Source organism: Vipera ursinii, assembly GCF_947247035.1.
Source record: "Vipera ursinii genome assembly, chromosome: 4".
NCBI lineage: Eukaryota > Metazoa > Chordata > Lepidosauria > Squamata > Viperidae > Vipera > Vipera ursinii.
The window spans coordinates 34,186,594-34,208,479 of NC_139514.1; the positions used below are offsets into that span (position 1 = coordinate 34,186,594).

At 40.2% G+C, this 21,886-nt stretch overlaps 1 long non-coding RNA gene across 1 annotated transcript; it reads right to left on the bottom strand.

Annotated features, from left to right (window-relative positions):
* Nucleotides 1-449: 449 nt before the first annotated feature.
* On the bottom strand, nucleotides 450-21,790 carry LOC310639626. The gene is made up of 3 exons (XR_014492362.1): nucleotides 21,675-21,790; nucleotides 2,826-2,966; nucleotides 450-1,584 (listed from the first exon to the last, which is right to left on the bottom strand). It is a non-coding gene; the product is annotated as an uncharacterized lncRNA (long non-coding RNA).
* Nucleotides 21,791-21,886: the final 96 nt, after the last annotated feature.

Genomic DNA, 21,886 nt, shown 5'->3' on the forward strand with positions numbered 1-21,886 from the left:
AATAATGAAAGTCTTCTTGCAAGTCCAGGAAGATATCAATGATCCTCTTGCTGGTGGTATGTACCATTTCATTGCATTTTTGGACAATACAAGACTACAGGAAATTAAGCCAAACTAGTGACTGGAAGCAATGCACATGAAACAAAAGTTATAATCCTTTGGACATATCATGAAGTCTGATGCAACTTTGAAAAAAGAGGATTATGAAAACTAGATGAAGAGTAGGAGAAAGGGCTTACAATGCACATGTGGTAGATTGATGGAGTATTGGAAGCCACAGAAATACACTGCAAGAACTGTGTAATGCAATCAAAAAGATAGCTTAATGAGCTTTTATTCAAAATCATCAAGAATTGACTGTGATATGATAGCATAACAACAACAGAATTATAGTGAAATTGCAAAACAAGAAATAAAGTGGTATGTGATGGAAGCAAAGTCCAGTGAGAATAGATGCTTAGTGAATGATTCAACCATGACCTGGAAATAAAACAGTGATGTTTTCTTAGTTGTTTATTGTAGGCATAGATGAATGTAGAAAACATGTTTGTGATTATCTGAGATGTATATTGGTTGGTAGCATGAATATATATGAACTTTTCAGTGCAAATAATCTGCTATTGGCTGACAACTCTGATGATTTGCAACATAGTTGCATAATGTAACAAGAACTGTGGATTTGAATATTTCAAAGGAAATAACATGAAAGCTATGTGGATACAAAGAGTGCGTGTTCACTGATAATTATTACACTTTAATATTAATAATCAAGCCATTGTTTCCCCATAAAGTAACTTAGTCTCTACCTTTTCAGTTAGTGTTTGGTTTAGGATGTACTTATATTTATATTCGTTTGTTTTAATTTGTCCTTTTCCCTTTGCATTTGAACTATTGGATATAGGTTATATATCATTCAAAACATGTGCTTCAAGCCAGCAGAAAGTTAGAATTGTATGTATCTCTTTGCTGTTACCAAGTGGTTTGGGATTTTTGCAAGACAGATTTGGTAGCCCAGTTTCCAAGCATTCTCATTCTGTCTGAGAATTCTAACTCTTTGACAGGCATTAAGTGTATCACCTCAACTCTCAATTATTAGATCACCTTAAACTGCAAACATCTTTCTCTCTCTCAAGCTAAGCCTGTGTTGTGTGAGCCTCTCTGCCTTCATCTCTGCATATAACTATCTACTTCTCCAGGGAGTGTGAATGTACTCATGGTTTGGTTTTTCTGTTTCAGCTGCATGCAGGTAAATTATCTTGTTCTGTTTTTGTCAGCTGTCAGCTCAAATTACTTTGATTAGACAGATAAGAAAACTGTGGAAAGCAGAGACCTTTTCTTTTTCCTGAGCTATGTCATAATAGTAACAAGTTACAACAAATATTTTAAACAGGTTTTCCTGTTTTCCGAAACTAAATTTGTGTTAGTGACAGTTTGATTTTATTAATCACTGAAATTGGAAAAAAAAATAAAATAACTGCCCACTCATATATCCTGTTTTACTGTGAAGAGCTAGCTTGTATATATATTCTTTCCTGGCGTGGAGAGATTGGTGAGAAATCAAATCCTGTTTCTTCTCTCAGTCCGCTGGTTAAAACAAAGAAGAGAAAAGATTTACCAGTTATTTTCAGACAAAGGAGTACAATCCATCAGCCAAGAACAAAATGGTCACAGAGGACAATGACCTACGACTATTATGCAAGTGGCGTTCCTGTGACAACAGTAGTTCACTGAGTTTCTGTCTATAGAGATTCTCAGTCATCCAAGTCAAGGTTGTTCCAAAGGTGCTTTTTCAGTTGCCTCCTGAAAAAGCATCTTTGGGATGAAACCGCTGAGTTCTTTGCATGGAAACCAGACATTAACAGGCAAACCAGGTAGTAATGTTTGTGCTAACACACATCAGAGAACATTCATTTGATATATTGCAAGAAGAGGCAGACAGAGATGGGCTGAGATCCATAAAGGATGACATTGTATATTATCTCCATTGAGAAATGGTTAGTGGTTCATCATTGTTCTTGAGTCAAATTGGCTAGGCAGATAAGCTTGAAGGATGTGACTCAGTTACAGCAGGATTGCCAACCTAGTGTCCCTAAGTACTGGTTCATCCATAGATACCAGCATTTATGCCTGACAGTTTCCTTGCCACATTCAATGTTCATTTTTCTCATTAAACAAGAAGCTATTATGTCAGTCTGTAATGATACATTCATATATCAAAAGATCATATCCTAGGGAAAACAATCATATTGGGTGATTGCAACCCAACATTTTATTTGGAAGTATAACTACCTGAGAAGGCAAAGATCAGCTTGGTGAGACAGCATCCAACATATAAATAAATAAATAAATAAATAAATAAATAAATAAATAAATAAATAAATAAATAAATAAATAAATAAATAAATCCTAAGTTGCTAGACAGGATGAGAGGGAACAATTTTACTGCTTCAATTTCTAGTCAATGGATATGGACATATTTTCATTGAGAGACATTTTTGTCGTGTTGTGGGTAGGCTTAAGGGTGTTCTCAAACTACTGTCAACATGTTTTAATGTTTCTCATTTGTGTCAAGCTGGATGGGATTTTAAAACAACAGGAGTGTTGGCATATCTAATTTTTACTGTGGCCTCCAGTACGAACAGACTCATAGAGTATTTGAATTCATTCAAATTAATGTAACCTTCTACAGAATACGTAGGAGATTTGGTAAAGGGAGTAGTATGAACAAAAGGTGAGCAGTTCATAGAACAATCCATGCTTGAAAAATAGCCCTTCAGTACTAGCTCACAGAATGCAGCACATAAATTGTATATATGCCAAAATACCTGAAAATAATTTGGATATCCAGTGATGCAGAGTATTGTATCCAATGGTTCACTGCTAGGGCAACTTCATCAGCTTTTCATTTCACTTTGTAAGAAAATCACCAACTCTACTTTTCAAGAAATGTCCAAGAAATCAGAGAACTGCAGAAAAAAATCATATATGTAAGAATTATAATGTTACTTTTATTAATATTCATTTGGCTGTTGAAGTCTTGAAAAGAACTGAATTGTCAAAGAACATTTGATGATACCTGTACTAACAGATGTTTATGCAGCATTATGTACAAAATGTAAGATTTTAAAAATAATTTTAGATATATCCTGTGCCAAAGCACAAATTGTTCTTCATGTTTGCTTATATTGTGGTGTCTTACTGTGTTTGTTGTTTTTTAAAAAAGTAAGATATGGAGGAAATGCTGGAAATATTCAAAAATCATTTTGAAGATCTCAAAAAGTTAAAAAAGGGAAAGAAAATTTACAGAGGACACATTTTATACTATGGAATTATTTATACTTTGAACATAAAATAGGATTTGGAACTTGTAACTTTCTATGGCTTTGTGGATTTCAGAGTCCACCAGGACTCATGCAGTTTTTTTCCCATTTAATGTGGGGTTGTCAGGTTTACATCCCTATACCCTGCCCCCATGCTGAAGCCTAATCTATATTATCTGCAAAATCACCCAAGTCATTTACTGTGTGTCCATTCTGTTAGGCATATGGTGTTAGCCTACAATGTTGGGTTGAAAATATATTAACCATAATGCTATGGCTTTAAGATGTTAATTGGCCAATGGGTGTGTAAGTGTTCTCATGGCCATAAGAGGAAGCTAGGAACGTAGCTTCTCTCTCTCTCTGAATTCACTGATCTCTACTGTTACTGTTTTTGCTCTGCTGTTGGTTTACTACTGTTGTAACCTAAACTGTGTATTGACCTCTGGACCGGTAAGAAGACTTTGTAGTTTGGACTGTTGCTATTGTTTATGACCTGGACTGTTTATTTTTGACTGTGCATTTTTGTTCTTACACCACCTCAAAGTAAAATACTTTTTGCTTTTAGAACTCAGTGTACTCTTGTGTGTGACTTTTACTGCTCTCAGTACCATTCCTTGTCTGTGCAACTCTTTGGTAGCACAAGGAGACCTCTGCACAACAAATTCCTTAACACATTCTCTTCCTCCAATAAAATGCCACAGTAGGGAATACCAATGTCAGCCTTTTGTGCAGCCTTAAACAAAACAGTAAGCATTCTTGTCTGTTCTGTTGTTGCAGAGTAAGTTCAAATGAGCCCTCAATTTGGTTTCATTCCAGACATGATCTGATGCTTTCTCAGGAAGCTGTCCATTTTCTCTGTAGCTGAAGTCTTATGAATGTGCTAATGTGGAGAAAGCTAATCAGTAACTAACATCCTGAGAAATAAAAGGTTAATTAACTTGCAGTATTTAGGACTTCAAATCAACATGGAGGCAATATGCATGGCTGTATTGGTATCTGTTACTCTTATTTATATTTGCTTTTTTCCCCACGCTGCTTTCTGTATCAGTTCTGTACCAGAGACTGCATCCCAGAGAACTAATTTAGAGATTAATGCATTTCCCATTTTCTCTCTCTCATATTTTTTGCCTGTGTGTGTGTGAGTGTAGAGCATTCTTCTTGCTTATCAAAAAGAATAGGAAAGTTCCTGCCTGCAGGGAGTTCTACATGAATTGTGGGAGTTCTAGGATTACAAACAAGGTAGCAAACAATTATTTCTTATGACGTATTACATACAAGTGGAAAAATGATTATTCACAGGCCTTTGGGAGGGGGAGGTCGAGCTATCATGTATGTTACCTGTTAAATAGCGGGTTCTTTCATGCAGGAATGACGACGCGAAGCTGAGTACAAGGTAACTCATAGTTTATTTCGTGCAGAAACTGTACTGGGGAAAAGGCTGCAACCAGCCGCAATATATAGTCTAGCCCCTAGGCGGCAGCCAATAGGTTTGAATCAACCATTGCCGCCTAGGGATAGCCAATTGCAGCACAGGAGACTTGTAGTCTGGGTTGCTGGACAGCCGTTAGCTGCTCCAACAGCCCACGTGGTATTCTTCAAGAGCCCAGTACATAACATTACCCTTCTGCAGTTGGAGATGCATATATAGGCTTCTTTTACTTGGCATTTGCTCAACTGACCGAATATTGGGGAAATATGCTACTATATATAGAATAGATTTTAGCAAATAGCAAAGGGTTTATAAGCCAACCTTCTAAGTCAATGGCATTTTAAAGATATGGCATTTGGACTGGCAGATAGAATGGCACTATACTTTTTTCTCCCCCACTAAAGCAAGAAAATGGCAGTCTCCAGCCCTGATCCTCATGTTTAATTTAGTGGGTATAAAGAAATGGTTTAGACTTTTTGGACAGGAGAATAGGAAAGTCATTGTCAATATTTTATGAATCCCTTGAGATTCTGGTACAAGAAGACATCGGTTATCTGAAATCAGTTGCCTCCAAAGAGGAGTAATATCTGCTGTGTTAGATGTTAAGGAAAGGTCTTCTAAAAATTAGTGTCACACTGCCTCTGCTATGCTAGCAAATATCTCATGGTTAATACAAATATGTGACAGGTATACTTCCTTATAATAACTGTTATGCATTATCCTGTTCAGCATCTAGATGAAAATAACCTGTTTTACGATTATGCAAATGCATTTTTGAATGCATTTTTAGCAGAAGAATTACTTTTTCTCTCTGCTCACATATTTTCTACATTCTTTTTAATTAAGCTTATTTAAGAGGCTGTAAGAGGAAGATAACCTTATTAGGTTAAAGAGATGCATACAAACCAGGTATTGTTTTCTGTAACTTTCTAGTCATGTGCAAAGCTTGGATTTAGTACTTGTTTAAGCTTGTCTATTTCATGTTTCGTTTTATGTAAACAGTATTTATATAAACTTCTTGGTAGATTAGAGGGGTAGCTCAGTAGCCTTAATTTCAGTGTCATTTTTCTAGCTTTTTGGTTAAGCTTCATGGCTGGAGTTAGCGTATTGACACTAAAGTCTATCTCATTGCTAAATTCACTTCAGAGCAGAAAACAATTGTGGTAAATAATTTAAATATTTGGAAATCAAATGTAATTGAAAGCACTACTCTCACATTACCTAACTGCCAAAATAGAAGAGACAGTGCAAAACAAAAATGTTATTCATGGCATTCAGATTCTGCTTAATTAATTTATTGGTTAACTTTTTGAAAAGTTAGCTTCTAACAATATGCTTATACATCACTGTAATAGCAATATAGTATGTTTTATTTTATTGTTAACTGATGATTTATCAGCTACAATTATCCAGGAGGACATCATATCAGCTAAAATGAATTTGGAAAGGCAGATCATGGCCAGCTGATATTATTGGAAAAACGTGTGAGTTTTTTGTGTCTGCCCAGGCAATACACATAGTTTTTACTTAACCACTGGTTGTTTATGACAGAAAACCCTTCCCCCCACCCCCCACCCCCAAAACCCCCAATACTTATGACCAATTTTGAAGTTCCAATTGCTACATCTCCTTGCGGCCACTTGATCACATTTTGGGCACTTGGAAACCAGCTCACCTCTTGATTGCATTTTTCAATGGATTTGGTGGTTTCTGGAATTCCAGTTTCAGACAAAATATGCTGACTGGATAAAATGGATTTGCTTAACACCATGCTGTTTGCTTCACAACTGCAGCATTCACTTAACTGTGGCATTTGCTTAAGACTGCCACAAAAAAGGCCAAAAAATTGGGAACAATTATGTGGTAACCTACTTAATGACTGCAACAACTTAGACCACAATTCCAAGGTCAATTACAGGTATAAGTTGAAGACTACCTGTATTGTTCTTTGTCCATCTCTACACAGTCTGTACAGACCAGTTTTTTTTCCATATGTTAATGTCATAAAATCTTTTCCTTTTTTTTTAACCAATAGCTGCTAGAAAGAAAGAAAAGTGAAGGAGGTATGCATGTACTTAAGCGCAGAGAAAACTGGGTTTATAAATTCACATCAAGATGTTTCTGATTTAATTGAAAGAAAGAATTCATTCATGCTCCCATACATTTAAAGCACCTCTTTTAAATACTTTCATGGCACTACATCTTTTCATAATGTTTAGGTATTTTTAAACATGAAAAAGTGCAATGTGAACATTAAGAATAAAATCTGTAAAAAGAAAATCATTAACACTTTCATAATACATACTAGAATGTCCATGTGTAAAAAAAACAGCTGAGTCATGATGAACTAAATGGAGTTGATAAGTTAGATTTTCTTCCCATTTATTCCTCAGTGTGATTGAATGGCTATTGACAACTGACAGAAAGAAATTCCAATACTGGAAGGACCAGAGCTCGAAACGAAATGCAAGAGGCAGAGTGACTATCAAGAGGAAATTCTTGACAAGAAGACTGTTAAGCAGTGAATCAGTTTGGTTAGAACATTGCAAGCAATGTATGGAGATTCTCAAAAGAAATATCTGAAAGGGATAGTTAAGAGTAACGGTTCTCAAATATGTTAATCTCAGGACTCCCTTACATTCTGAAAAGTGATTGAAGAGCTTTGGCTTATTAGGTTATATGTATCTACAGAATATTTACTATATTAGATATTTAAAATGAAAAATTTTAAAATATTTATTTGCAGACCCCCAATAAGGGTGTCAGGGATCCCAGGGATCCCCAGACTATACTTTCAGAAATGCTGGTTTAGAGGATTCCTTCAATGAGAAGGGGTTGACTGAGATGACTTATAAAATCCTTTACAATTTAATGCATTCTATATAGAAGACTGTTGCATTCAAGTGTATCATAATGCTTCAAGTGATGAGGACCTGATGCAATGAACAACTGTTCATAGCTACTCAGAACTAAAACCTATTGAATGCACTAAAGCTTACATTCAGATAAATGTACATACAATTGCAGCATTCATTTCCTATGTTATCACATACATGAGAAAATGTTTCATTGCCCTTGATTTAGAGATAAAAAGTGGAAAGTTACCTTCCACAAATATATAGCTAGGATGAAATGTGTAGTATGTTATGAAATATTAATTAATATTAATTTCTATTACTTTCTCTGAAAAATGTCTCTATTTCACAGCATATAAAATGATATTCGTAACAGCTGCAGTTAAAATAGAAATGTTCTGACATTCTCCAACATAACAAATGCAATCAGCTAAGCTTATACATGAACCTGTTTTTAACCTACTATGTTTAGCTCACTTTGCTTTTCATTGCATTGGTTTCATATTGCAACCAAATCGTATGAAAATGACATATTATTTCAAATTAAAATGTAAACCACTGAGTAGGAGTATATACAGGGAATCCTTGAGGTACGATAGGCCATTTAATGAACCTTCGAAGTTACAACACAGACCCCAAAAGCTGAATACAAATCCATTTCAAAGTTACAAATTCTGCAGTGCCCTTGCAGTCTTTTGTCCTTATGACACCCACCCACTTATTACTCTGCCATCCTGTCCCACCAGGTCCTCAGAAGCACTGGGCCTGCTTTGCCAGCATACTGGGTTCCATGCACTCCTCCTCACTCGCACTCCCCCATCACCATTCACTCACTAATCTTTTGATGATATCCAGAACTGAGGAAGTCAGGGTAGAAAAGGCCACACTCTTGCGGGGCCATGTGGCACAATCAAGAAGAGGAAATCCTATCACTTTTCCAGCTAGCATAAATAGGTATGATTTTTTCTTAGTGATGGCAACGTTAGCTTTATGCTAGTCTTACCCTGGTGGTGTTATGAAGAAATTGTAGTGATTTATGTTGGCTGGAGAGGTGTTCTGTTCCCCCCCCCGGGGTACAAACAGACAGACAAGCAGGCACGACTAGCAAGGGTTAATTCCTGAGGCTTTAGTAATTGCCTTCTGATAAGGCCTTGGCAGCAAAATACAAACAGTCAGCCAAAATAGGCTCGTTACCTCAAGCGTCCACTGGATTGAGATAACTTCCAAACAATTACTCAAAATGAGTCCAAGCAAACAAGCAAACAGTCCAGAAACAAAAGTACAGAAGCGTTGTCAAGAATTCAGGCCAGGGTTTCAAACAGGTAGTATATCTGACAGAAGTCTGAAGATGTGACCAGAAGTTGATTAAATTATTGTTCATCACAAAGTACTGAGAGCAGCCACACCCCCTTTTGTACCTTGTGGGGTGTGGCTCAGTGACTCAGCTAATCCCTGACCCTCCTACTCTTCTTACGCTGCTGTAAACGCTTGGCTCTGCGCCGTTCTTGGGGATCTAGCCATGATTCATCTCCGCTACTCTCCATCTGCTGCAGCTGCTCTGGCTCACTCCCAGCCTGGCTAATCACAGGCTGCTCCTGTCGGCCTTCAGATGGAGATGGAGGCCTTGCCAGAGGGGAGGGTCCCAGAGAGGGAGGCCTTGCCAGTTCCTCCCCATCATCCTCAGAGTCCTCTTCCTCAGGTAGGACAGGGTCAGGGGTCAGGGTCACAACAAGAGGAAAGCCCTGCAAGAAAGCAAAATAGGCACAATTTCTTCTTAGCCCCACTAGTGTAAGATTAATGTAAAGCTAGCACTGGTGGCACTAAGAAGAAATCATACTGATTTATGCTGACTGGAAAAAAAAGGATTGCAACAGAAGCAAAAGTGACAGGATTTCTCCTTGATTGTGCCCAGCAAGGGAGCGTCCTTCTCTATCCTGACTTGCTGAGTTCTAGATATCGTCAAAAGCTAAGTAAGCAAAGAGTGATGAGGTGGGGTATGGAGGAGGCCCATAGGGCTTTGGAGAAACCAAGTGGGAGGAGGCAGAGCATGGGATATCTTACAGGGTGGGGGAGGCCTCCTGGAAGTGTCTGTGCCTGCACTAGGACTCCCTCGGTGTTGTGATTCAGGGTCAGCCTGTGGGTTCGGCAGTTGGGTCGGACGATTCAGAGGAGGAGGAGGAGGAGGAGGGGTTTGGAGAGCCTGCAGAGGAGAGTTCTGAGGCTTTGCAGAGCTCTCAGCCAGGCGCCTCCCATCTGGTTACTACGCACACTGTGTGAGCCTGACAGTGTGGATGAAGATGACCCACAGCTGGCCCTGTTCAAGGATGCCCGACGCAGGAAGCAGTCAATCAGGAGTAAACAGAGGAAGGCAATGGGGCACATCAGAAGGAGGCAGAGAGAAGCCACGCCTTGAACTGTTTAAAAGGGGAATGTGTGGGAGGGCTGGTTTGCTGAAGGCAACCGTTTGAATAGCTCCTGTTTTAGTGGTTTGTGTTTTGTTTTGCTCAGTTTGATCTTTTTTGGATCTGTTTTGTGTAAATAAATTTGGCGGGCTTACTTCCAGCCTTTTGCCTTTTGTAAAGGAGTTGTCCCTGCCTTTTCTGCAGGGCCGGTAGTAGGCTGGAACAGAACACTTGGTTTCTCCCATTCCTGAGTCACCCCATGCTCTACCTAACAACCTGCCTATTTGTTTAATGAATGCATTGGTGAAAGCAGGGTCAGGGTGATTGTGAATTATATGCTTCATATCAGGAGTCCTTGACTCCCGATATGAACAGGAAGGCTCCATTGCTGTCATAAGTCAAACTACCTATACTGAATTTATAGCTAAAACCCTGGAAATATATTTTTCCTACATATGCTTATATATTCTAAAACTGATTTATATATTAATTTTCCATATGCATCTATAATATATCATTGATTTTAGTATGCCACAGCTTAACTTTCAGACCTGGAGCCGTATCATCAGGAAAACTAAATACACTTAAAATTGGTTATAATTTCCCTTGTTTTAAAAAATCCTAATACTTTCCATAGCATACCTGCCCAGTTTGTTGCATGTTTAGCCAACATACTATTCCAGCTAGATTTAACAAACACAATTGTAGTATACTGGTGGAAGTGAGAAGGCAATGAAACACATGCTTCTACATTATGAAGCAAATACCATCTGTGAAAATCTTACATACAGTGACACAACACAAATATGAAAGGGAAGAAGTTATACATTTAATCTTTTGGCATTATTATGGTTAACTGGGACTATTGCTATAAGGAGAAATGATGGCTGAGTACATTGGTTCTCAACTGGGGTCTGTGATGTCGTCACAGGGTTCTGCGAAAGCTTGAAGAAATGTTATGATTTAAATCTTGTTTTAGGACCATAGTCTATGGCCACAAAAGATATATAAATGGGTTCCATGGTGAAGAAAAGGATAAGAACCAATAGCTCATTAGTTAAAGATTCTGAGCTGGAAAGGTGACAGCCTAGACTTGAGCGCCATGTGACAGGGTGACCACCTGTCTTTGCCCAAGCCCCTTTGAAAGCATGCAAATGTGAGTAGATAAATAGGTACCCCTTGGGTAGTAAGCTAACAGTGTTCCAGGTGCCTCAGCAAAAATGTGGTATGCTGGAAATGTCTTCAGGCAACACTGTCTCCCTTGTTTAAGAAATGGAGATGAGCACCATTTCCTAGAGTCAGATACAAATGGACAGGGGGAAATCTTTATCTTTTCCTTTTATTACTAATCAACACATCTGGAAGTTCCCAGTTTAGCAACGATGAGAATAGTCATTTTATAAAAGGTCTAAATATAAATAATGACCTAAATAATACCAGGAAATATAACTGAAATGCTCTGCACCTATAATCTCCTTGGTATTGTTGGTGGTGTTAGATATAGTCAAACTACTCAACTACCCAAGTATTTATTTATAATAAACAGTATTTATTTCTGTTTTCTGCAGAAGTGACAGAAAAATGTTTTTCACTTGATTCCAAAACCCATGATATACTTACTTTCATCCCCAAACTTTCCATTTCTAGTAAATTAGTTTGAAAACCATACTAGCACCCACAATAATATGGTCTTCAATATCTGATTGTGATTGATGTAGCACTATTTTAAAAAATGGAAAAAGGGATATATTTGGGAGTTCAGCCTTCTTTCTTTCGCTCTCCACAGAGAGAGAATTCTCCTGAAAACAGGAGAATTAAAAATTGGATTATGGATGGTTTAGTTTTGTTTCTTTGTTTTGGTAGAAAGATGAATAAAATGTTTAAGCAGTCATCCACTGAAATCTTTTATTCTCCTTGACTTATTTGCTAAAAAGCAGTCAACATGAAGAACATTTTAACTTGGAGCAATACAATATTTTTGCTAGTATAAATAAAACTTATTGAGTTAAAATGCATTTTTGCCTCCAAGCAGTACAGCCACTCTAAAATGCAGGAGTTTTTTTTACTTTCTTGCTTGTGGGCTCACTGCATAAAAGGTTTTTGCAGAAATTGGTGTTTCTGTTCCTTTCATCCCACTGTTATTTGGCTATACTTGGCTGAAAAAATCCAGTTGATTAAGTAAATTTACAGTATCTGTTTGCTGCCACATCATGGTGTTCTGGTTTTTCACTGCTCAGATCTGATAACTATTGACCAGGCCTGATAAGACTGAAGGTACAGTGAAGTGTGATAATTTATCAGACCACATTCTAATGATTCTGTAGTTGGAAGGAACTTCTCCTGATGTTTCAAACTGGGTTCTGCAGAGACTTGAATGAGTACCGTGATGGACAAAAAAGAAAAAGAAAATGTCTCATGAAGGACTAAGAAGGACATGGGGGTGTACCATCTTTTGAAAGCACTCAGCCCTCTGCTTCAGCCTTGATGCTGTTCTTCCCCTCTTACTAGCTGTATATCACCAGTGTTTGCAATCACTCCATCCACAATAACCACTATTTTTTTCATGAACATGTATAAAAATTAACTCATTGTCTGTCCCAAACTCTTACAAATGATTGTGATGAGCTGCTCCCTTCCTCTTCACTTTTCACATTGCATTGTATTTACATGTGCATCTCCCCAAGAGGTCATTTAATAATCAAGGTAACATTTTGTGCACATCTATTTAGGTTTAACCCCACTTACCTTCAGTCTTTGGAAATTAATTTTAAAAATAGGATTTTATTCTTTGGTTGCAGAAATCTTGTTTCTCAGCATTCTTTCGAATGGGACTTCCTCCAGAGTAAACATACATGAGAGTTTCATTTACAGTTTTAGAAATTTGAATTTAATTCATTCACACAGAAAGCCAATCTATAAATATTTATAGTTAAAAATGGCATGCATAATCTTTGATCCCCCTTCATGGATTACTGCCTTGTCGTGGAGAAGGGGCTTGCATAATTCAATGAAGCTATGAGCTATGCCGTGCAGGGCCACCAAAGACGGAAAGGTCATAGCAGAGAGTTCTGACAAAACGTGATCCACTGGAAAAGAAAATGGCAAACCACTCCAGTATCTTTGCCATGAAAACCCTATGGACAGTACCAAAAGGCAAAACGATATGACGCTGGAAGATGAGCCCCTCAGGTCGGAAGGCATCCAATATGCTACTGGGGAAGAGCAGAGGGCTAGTACTAGTAGTGCCAGAAAGAATGAAGCGACTGGACCAAAGCCGAAAGGACGCTCAGTTGTGGATATGTCTGGTGGTGAAAGGAAAGTCCGATGCTGTAAAGATTTTTTCTCCATAGGAACCTAGAATGTAAGATCCATGAATCAAGGAAAGCTGGACATGGTCAAACAAGAGATGACAAGACTGAACATCGACATCTTAGGTATCAGCGAACTAAAATGGACAGGAATGGGTGAATTTAATTCAGATGACCATCAGGTACAGTATACTACTGCGAGCAAGAATCCTTCAAAAGAAATGGAGTAGCCTTCATAGTCAATAAAAGAGTAGGAAAAGCAATACTGGGATACAATCCTCAAAATGACAGAATGATCTCAGTTCGAATCCAAGGGAAACCATTCAATATTACAGTAGTCCAAGTCTATGCCCCAACCACCAGTGCTGAAGAGGATGAAATTGACCGGTTCTATGAAGCCCTACAGCACCTTATAGAACTAACACCATAAAATGATGTTCTTATCATCATGGGGGATTGGAATGCTAAAGTAGGAAGCCAAAAGATAACCGGAATAACAGGCAAGTTTGGCCTTGGAGTACAAAATGAAGCAGGGCACAGGCTGATAGAATTTTGTCAAGAGAATACGATGGTCATAGCAAACACTCTTTTCCAACAACCCAAGAGACAGCTCTAGACATGGACATCACCAGACAGTCAACACAGAAATCAGATTGACTATGTGCTCTGCAGCCAAAGATGGAGAAGCTCTATACAGTCAGTAAAAACAAGACCAGGAGCTGACTGTGGCTCAGACCATAAGCTTCCCATTGCAAAGTTAGGCTTAAACTGAAGAAAGTAGGGAAAAGCACTAGGCCACTCAGGTATGAATTAAATCATATCCCGGTTGAATATACAGTAGAGGTGACAAATAGATTTAAGGAATTAGATTTGATAGACAGAGTGCCTGAAGAACTATGGACAGAGGTTCGCAACATTGTACAACAGGTAACATCCAAAACCATCCTAAAGAAAAAGAAATGCAAGAAAGCAAAATGGCTGTCTGAGGAAGCTTTGCAAATAGCTGAGAAAAGGAGGAAAGCAAAAGGCAAGGGAGAAAAAGAAGGATACGCCCAATTGAATGCAGAATTCCAGAGAATAGCTAGAGGAGATAAGAATGCCTTCTTAAATGAACAGTGCAAAGAAATAGAAGAAAACAATAGAATAGGGAGGGCCAGAGATCTTTTCAAGAAAATTGGAGAGATGAAGGGAACGTTTAATGCAAAAATGGGCATGATAAAGGACCAAAATGGCAGGGACCTAACAGAAGCAGAAGAGATTAAGAAGAGGTGGCAAAATTACACAGAAGAACTATACAAGAATGAGTTTAACGTCCCTGATAATCACAATGAGGTGGTCACTGACCTCGAGCCAGACATCCTAGAATGTGAAGTGAAGTGGGCCTTAGAAAAGCTGAGCAACAACAAAGCTAGTGGAGGTGACAGTATTCCAGCTGAGCTATTCAAAATCTTAAAAGACGATGCAGTAAAAGTGCTACACTCAATTTGCCAGCAAATTTGGAAAACTCAACAGTGGCCACAGGATTTGAAAAGATCAGTTTACATTCCAATTCCAAAGAAAGGCAGTGCCAAAGAATGTTCAAACTATCGCACCATTGCACTCATTTCTCATGCTAGTAAAGTTATGCTTAAAATCCTACAAGCTAGACTCCAGCAGTATATGGATCAAGAACTACCAGAAGTACAGGCAGGATTTCGAAGAGGCAGAGGAACTAGTGATCAAATTGCCAACATACGCTGGATCATGGAGAAAGCTACAGAGTTCCAGAAAAACATCTACTTCTGCTTCATTGACTATGCTAAAGCCTTTGATTGTGTGGATCATAACAAACTGTGGCAAGTTCTTAAAGAGATGGGTGTACCAGACCATCTTATTTGTCTCTTGAGAAACCTATATGTGGGCCAAGAAGCAACAGTGAGAACTGGACACGGAACCACTGATTGGTTCAAAATTAGGAAAGGAGTCTGGCAAGGCTGTATACTGTCACCCTGCCTATTTAACTTATATGCAGAGCACATCATGAGAAAGGCAGGACTAGATGAATCAAAAGTTGGAATTATTATTATTATTATTATTATTATTATTATTATTATTATTATTATTATTATTATTATTATTTTAATTTGTATACCGCCCTTCTCCCGAAGGACTCAGGGCGGTGAACAGGGCAATACATAAAAACAAGATACAAAAATTAAAAATTATTAAAAAGTAATTAAACAGTGCCCGTAATAAATTAATACAGATTAAAAGTTAAAATCCATTTATAAAATCCAACCCCGTCCCATCAGGCCAGGCCAGCTTGTTCAAAGAGATGGGTTTTAAGATCGCGCCGGAAGGAGCGGAGATCGGGCGCCATCCGGAGCTCGACCGGAAGATGGTTCCATAGATCTGGTGCACCCAAAGAGAACGCCCTCCCCCTGGGGGCCACCAGTTGGCATTCTTTGACCGGTGGCACCCTGAGGAGGCCCTCTCTGTGGGAGCGTACTGGGCAGAGGGAAGTTGACGCCGGCCGCTGGTGCTCCCCAAGGTTTTCCGGACCCATGCCATGTAGGGCTTTGTAGGTCATTACTAATACCTTGAACCTCACCCAGAAGACAACTGGAAGCCAATGCAGCTCACGGAGCAAAGGTGTGACATGGGAGTGTCGGGAAACTCCCAATACAACTCTTGCGGCTGCATTCTGTACCAGTTGGAGCCTCCGAGTGGTCTTCAAGGGTAGCCCCATGTAGAGAGCATTGCAGTAGTCCAGACGAGAGGTCACGAGCACATGAGTGACCGTATGTAAGGCATCCCGGTCTAGATAGGGCCGCAACTGGCGCACCAGGCAAACCTGGGCGAAGGCCCCCCTAGTCACAGCTACTATATGGTCTTCTAGGGAAAGCTGTGAATCTAGGAGGACTCCCAAGTTGCGAGCCCTATCTACAGGGGGTAATAACTCAGCCCCCATAGTGAGGGGTGGGATATCCTGAATATCCCGAGATGCCGGTACACACAGCCACTCAGTCTTGTCAGGGTTGAGTCGAACCCTGTTCCTCCCCATCCAGACCCGGACCGCCTCCAGGCATTGGGACATCACGTCGAGGGCATCACTGGGGTGGTTTGGGGTCGAAATGAAAAGCTGGGTATCATCAGCATACTGATGATACCCAACTCCAAAACCACGAATGATCTCACCCAGCGGTTTCATGTAGATGTTGAACAGGAGAGGCGAGAGGACCGACCCCTGAGGAACTCCACAAACGAGAGGCCTCGTGGTCGACCTCTGCCCCCTGCCAACACCGACTGCGAGCGTCCCAGGAGATAGGAGGAGAACCACTGTAAAACCGTGCCTCCCACTCCCAATCCCCTGAGGCGCCACAGCAGGATACTATGGTCGATGGTATCGAAAGCCGCTGAGAGGTCTAATAGGACTAGGACAGAGGAATATCGCCTGTCCTGAGCCCTCCAGAGATCATTCACCAGCGCAACCAATGCCGTCTCCGTGCTGTACCCGGGCCTGAAGCCCGATTGGTACGGGTCTAGATAATCTGCTTCATCCAGGACCAGAGGGAGCTGATGCGCCACCACACTCTCAACAACCTTCGCAAAAAGCGAAGGTTGGAGACCGGACAAAAGTTATTTAACACAGCCGGGTCCAAGGCAGGCTTCTTGAGGAGAGGTCTTACCACCGCCTCTTTCAAGGCAGTGGGGAAACTAACCTCACTCAAAAAGGCAGATATAACCGCCTGGAACCAGCCTTGTGTCCACTCCTGGGCTGCATAAACCAGCCAGGAAGGGCACGGGTCCAATAAACATGTGGTGGTCAAGTGCCTCCGTGGCCGTCCTTTCCCAGGCTTCCACTAAGGCATCTGCCAAGCTGTGAGCAGAGGAGGCAGGTGGGGACCCCAGTGCTGCCTGGAACCTCTCATGGTCCATTAAGCGCCTGGGGCGGAACCATCTAGTTGGCTCAACACCCCCACAGTGGGGAGTGGCAAAACGGAAGACCAGCCGCAGGAGATGATGATTAGTCCATGACAGGGGCATAACAATTGGGGAGCCCCCACCAAGATCATCTAACCACCGTCCAGATAAAAAAACCAAGTCAAGGGTGTGGCCTCCCTCATGAGTTGGTCCATGAATTACTTGCGTCAGGTCCATGGCCGTCATGGAAGCCATGAACTCCCGAGCTAACTCAGATGCTCCTCCCAGGGATGGTAGATTGAAGTCTCCCAAAACCATAAGTTTGGGGAACTCAATCACCAGCCCTGAGAGGATATCGAGAAGCTTAGGCAGGGCTACTGCTGCGCGACTAGGCAAAAGGTACACCAGCAGCAAGCCCAACTGCGCCCTAGGACCAAACCTCAATAAGAGAGATTCGCACCCGACTATCTGAAGAACGGTGGCCTCCTGCGGACATAAGGTCTCCCTCATAACCACAGCCACTCCCCACCCCTACCCTGAGTCCGAGGCCAGTGTAGCACCCGGAAGCCTGGTGGGCAAAGATCAACCAGGGGGATACCGCCCTCTGGGCCCAACCAGGTCTCTGTGATGCAGGCCAGGTCCGCATGCTCACCCTCGACCAGATCCCGGACGAGAGGAGCCTTATTAGCGACGGACCTGGCATTCAGGTACACCAGCCGGAGCTCAGGTGGCTGCACATCCCCGCTCCCGGGACCTCGGGTCGAAGACAGTGGGTCGGAGCGCCTCACCGCTTGTAAATAGCGGAGATGCCCTCCCGGAGGTCGGTACGGCCCTCTGATCTTACACCTGCTGCCATTCCCTATCGTCGTGGGAATAGGCAATCCCACAACCCACTCCGGAGCTCCGGAGGTGGCCGACCCCGGCTCCCTCTCTACGCGATCTATCCTGGACCTGGCCTGAACAACAGTTGGTGGATTACCCCCATCTCCAACCAACCACCTCCCTCCCCCCTCCCTAACCCTACAACAAATTTGGCTAAAAAAGTAACCAGGGGCCTCTTATTAAATTTATATCTGAGGCCCCTGTTCCTGCCCAGCCATCTCTCAGGGTCCCGACAATCGGGACAATTAAGATTGCCTGAAGAAATATCAACAACCTAAGATATGCAGATGATACCACTCTAATGGCAGAAAGTGAAGAAGAACTAAAGAGCCTCTTGTTGCGGGTGAAGAAGGAGAGTGCAAAAGTTGGGCTGAAACTAAACATTAAGAAAACTAAGATCATGGCATCCGGCCCTCTCAATTCCTGGCAAATAGATGGGGAAGAAATGGAGGTAGTGACAGATTTTATTTTCCTGGGCTCCAAGATCACTGAAGATGGGGACTGCAGCCAAGGAATTAAAAGACGCTTGATCCTCGGGAGGAAAGCCATAACAAATCTAGACAACACACTAAAAAGCAGAGACATCACCCTGTCAACAAAAGTGTGTATAGTCAAGGCTATGGTCTTCCCAGTTGCAGTGTATGGCAGTGAAAGTTGGACCATAAAAAAGGCTGAGCGCCAAAGAATTGAGGCCTTTGAGCTATGGTGCTGGAGAAGACTCCTGCGAGTCCCTTGGACTGCAAGGCGATCGTTCAGCCATTTTTCAACCGGTCAGTCCTAGAGGAGATCAACCCTGACTGCTCTTCAGAAGGCCAGATCCTGAAGCTAAAACTCAAATACTTTGGCCACCTAATGAGAAGGAAGGACTCACTGCAGAAGAGCCTAATGCTGGGAAAGATTGAGGGGAAGAGAAGAAGGGGACGACAGAGAATGAGGTGGCTGGATGGAGTCACTGAAGCAGTAGGTGTGAGCTTAAATGGGCTCCAGAAGATGGTAGAGGACAGGAAGTCCTGGAGGAACATTATCCATAGGGTCGCGATGGGTCGGACACGACTTCACAGCTAACAACAACAAAAAATCTTTGATCAAGAAATGTTTTTATATTTAATGAATTTGTATAAATATTATAGAGAATATTATACTCTGCATTTTCCTTGATAAATTTTCTATCCCAATTGCTTTGAATGAGTTTTTGCAATGTTTCAAAGAATTTAGAGACTGATGATATCTTCTAATACCAGTTAAGACCCAGGAGACTGACAGTCTCTTGGCAAATCATCCTTTTGGGGGGGGGAACCTGGGCAGGTTTCTAAAGTCTTCTTAAGAACAGGTGGTTAATACTGATCTGAAAGGGGAAAAACCACATAAATATAGAATGGAAGCAAATTCAAAGCTTTTTGAAGCTAAACCACATTTCAACTTGCCCTTTCAATGAATAACAGTTAAATATTGTATTTATTGCACAAGAACTAGTTTCCAGAGAAAGTTCAGGATTCAAAATTGCAGGAGAAAAAAAATTCAGTTCAGCCATTTTTCTTCCTATCTTTTAAAAAAACCTTTTGCAACTGTGCCAACCAGTGTCAGCTGGACCATCAGGTACAATTTTGTTTGCATCAAGAGCTAGGAGCTTAGATCCAGAACCAAAATGAAATAAGGATAACCAGAACCAGAACCAAACTGAAATAAGGATAACCAAACCAGCAGTACAGGCCAAACCTATAAAAAAAAGAAGCAGAGTTGTCAAGTTATTGCTGTGGCCACCATTTTGATTTTATTGACCATTTATTGCAGAAAGCCCTGCATAAAGATATTATAATCTTGTTCATCAAACAAAGTTCCAAAATTCCTAAAGGAGCCCATGGCCAGCCTGCATAGAGTCCATCTGAAAGATGTTTCCCTGAAAAACCCAAGTACCACACAGGTCCACATGGGAACAGTTTCTTCTCATTTGTTCACACAGCTTTAATAGTGGTTTAAAGAGTATGAAGCTGTGGCCACTGGCAGCTGTAGTAGCTATTGCTTTCCAAGATGCCTTATGTAGTTAGCCTTTTTCTCTGAAATCATTTTATTTTTCCCTCCTTTTTTAATTTCAACCTGAAATGGCTTATTCCAAGTCAGGGAACTTGTCCCAAAGGTTAGAGACTGTAGCAATTTCCAGGTGTTAAGTCTTGTGGCTAAGATATCTTTGATACATACCATTTATTAAATAAATATTTATTAAATCATGCATTCTTCCTGCTGTTTTCCTTTTACTTGCTTGCTTGCTTTATTTTTTCCCCAATGACATTTCTAGCAATGTAAATCTTTCTTTAAATTTTATCTTGTCATTCTTCTCAAATTAATAATTTTATCATATAGTCTCTTCAGTGAGTTCTTCTGCAGTCTCAAATTCTCTGAAATTTTTCCAAAGCAGGGCAATGAAGAGAATTGTCTTGTGCCCATATATGGAGGGGCCCATTTCAGAGTATAACTTCGTACTTAAAGGGATCGAGTAGATCAATATTTTTCATTCAAGGCAGCAAAACAATTCCAATAAGATAAATGGCAAGAGTTCAATATTTCAGTTTTCTGCACACACTCCCAATTACTGGGTTATTGACTTCAGTGAAAGAAGAAAGAGTTAGTGATGTATGATGCAGTGAGAAGACTTGAGAGAGCGACATTTGTGGGCCTGAAAGGATTCTGTATCACCTGATCACTGGGAAAAACCTTTAGAAAAATTCTCTCTATAGACATATTCAGTGAAATTATCCTTCCTGAATGCAGTGCCTGCAAACAGAACAAAGTATTTTGTAATATTGTTTGCTATAATAGTCCATTGTACCAGATTGTAACATAAAGAGACATTTACATTCTATGCATTTAAACTAGTGAATGCCCAATTTTATCTTTGATTATGGCAAAATGCAGCACTTTTAATTTTTATTGACTAGGATAAAGCTGGAAATAATGCTATTCTAAGCATAGATAGTTTTATACATATGTATACTATTTGTACAAACCTTATCTATGGGAAATGCAAAAGACTTAGTCCTGATTACAGTGGCGCCTTTAAATGCAGTGGCATTTTCCATATCTTTTGATTAACATATAAGTGAAGCAATTCATACTCTCTACGCTTAATTTACCATTTAATTTTCATATGGAACAATCTTTGGAACAATGCTTTCCCCTTTTTCAGGTTTTTTTTATTCTTATTATTAGCGGATTTGCTTTTTCTGAATTTTTGAGCCAATTATTGGACATACAAACATAAACACCATGACAGATTTTTTTAGACCTATTTAGTGGGAGATAATTCTATCCATTATATGCCAACAATTTCAAAAGTGCCTAATCAATATAAGCAAAATAATACCATCAATCAAATGCAGGTACTTTCCTATCACAGAAACAAAGCCCTCAGTAACTCTTACATATAAAGTAATTACACAAATTAAAGTCTATAAGGAAACATACTTCACTTGTAAGCTCTTTCTGTTGGCATGTAAGCATAGACTGCATGAAAGTGAGTCTAACAAATTTAAATCTCTAATGGAAAAAGGAAAGAATAAAGTTAGTTAAATTTGCCTTACTTTGTCTCCAATCCATGAAGCATATTAAATTTCTGGCTCATGAAAACTGTCTGCTATTATACTTGGATGTTGTTTTCTCTCCCACTTTCCTTCACAAAACTGCTGATTGTTCAAACCCTGAACAAGATATAGCTGTATTCTAAAACTAGAAAATCAGCTAATGAGTTTGAAACAATAGCACCACCTAGGGGTTCCTTAGAATATGAGGAAAT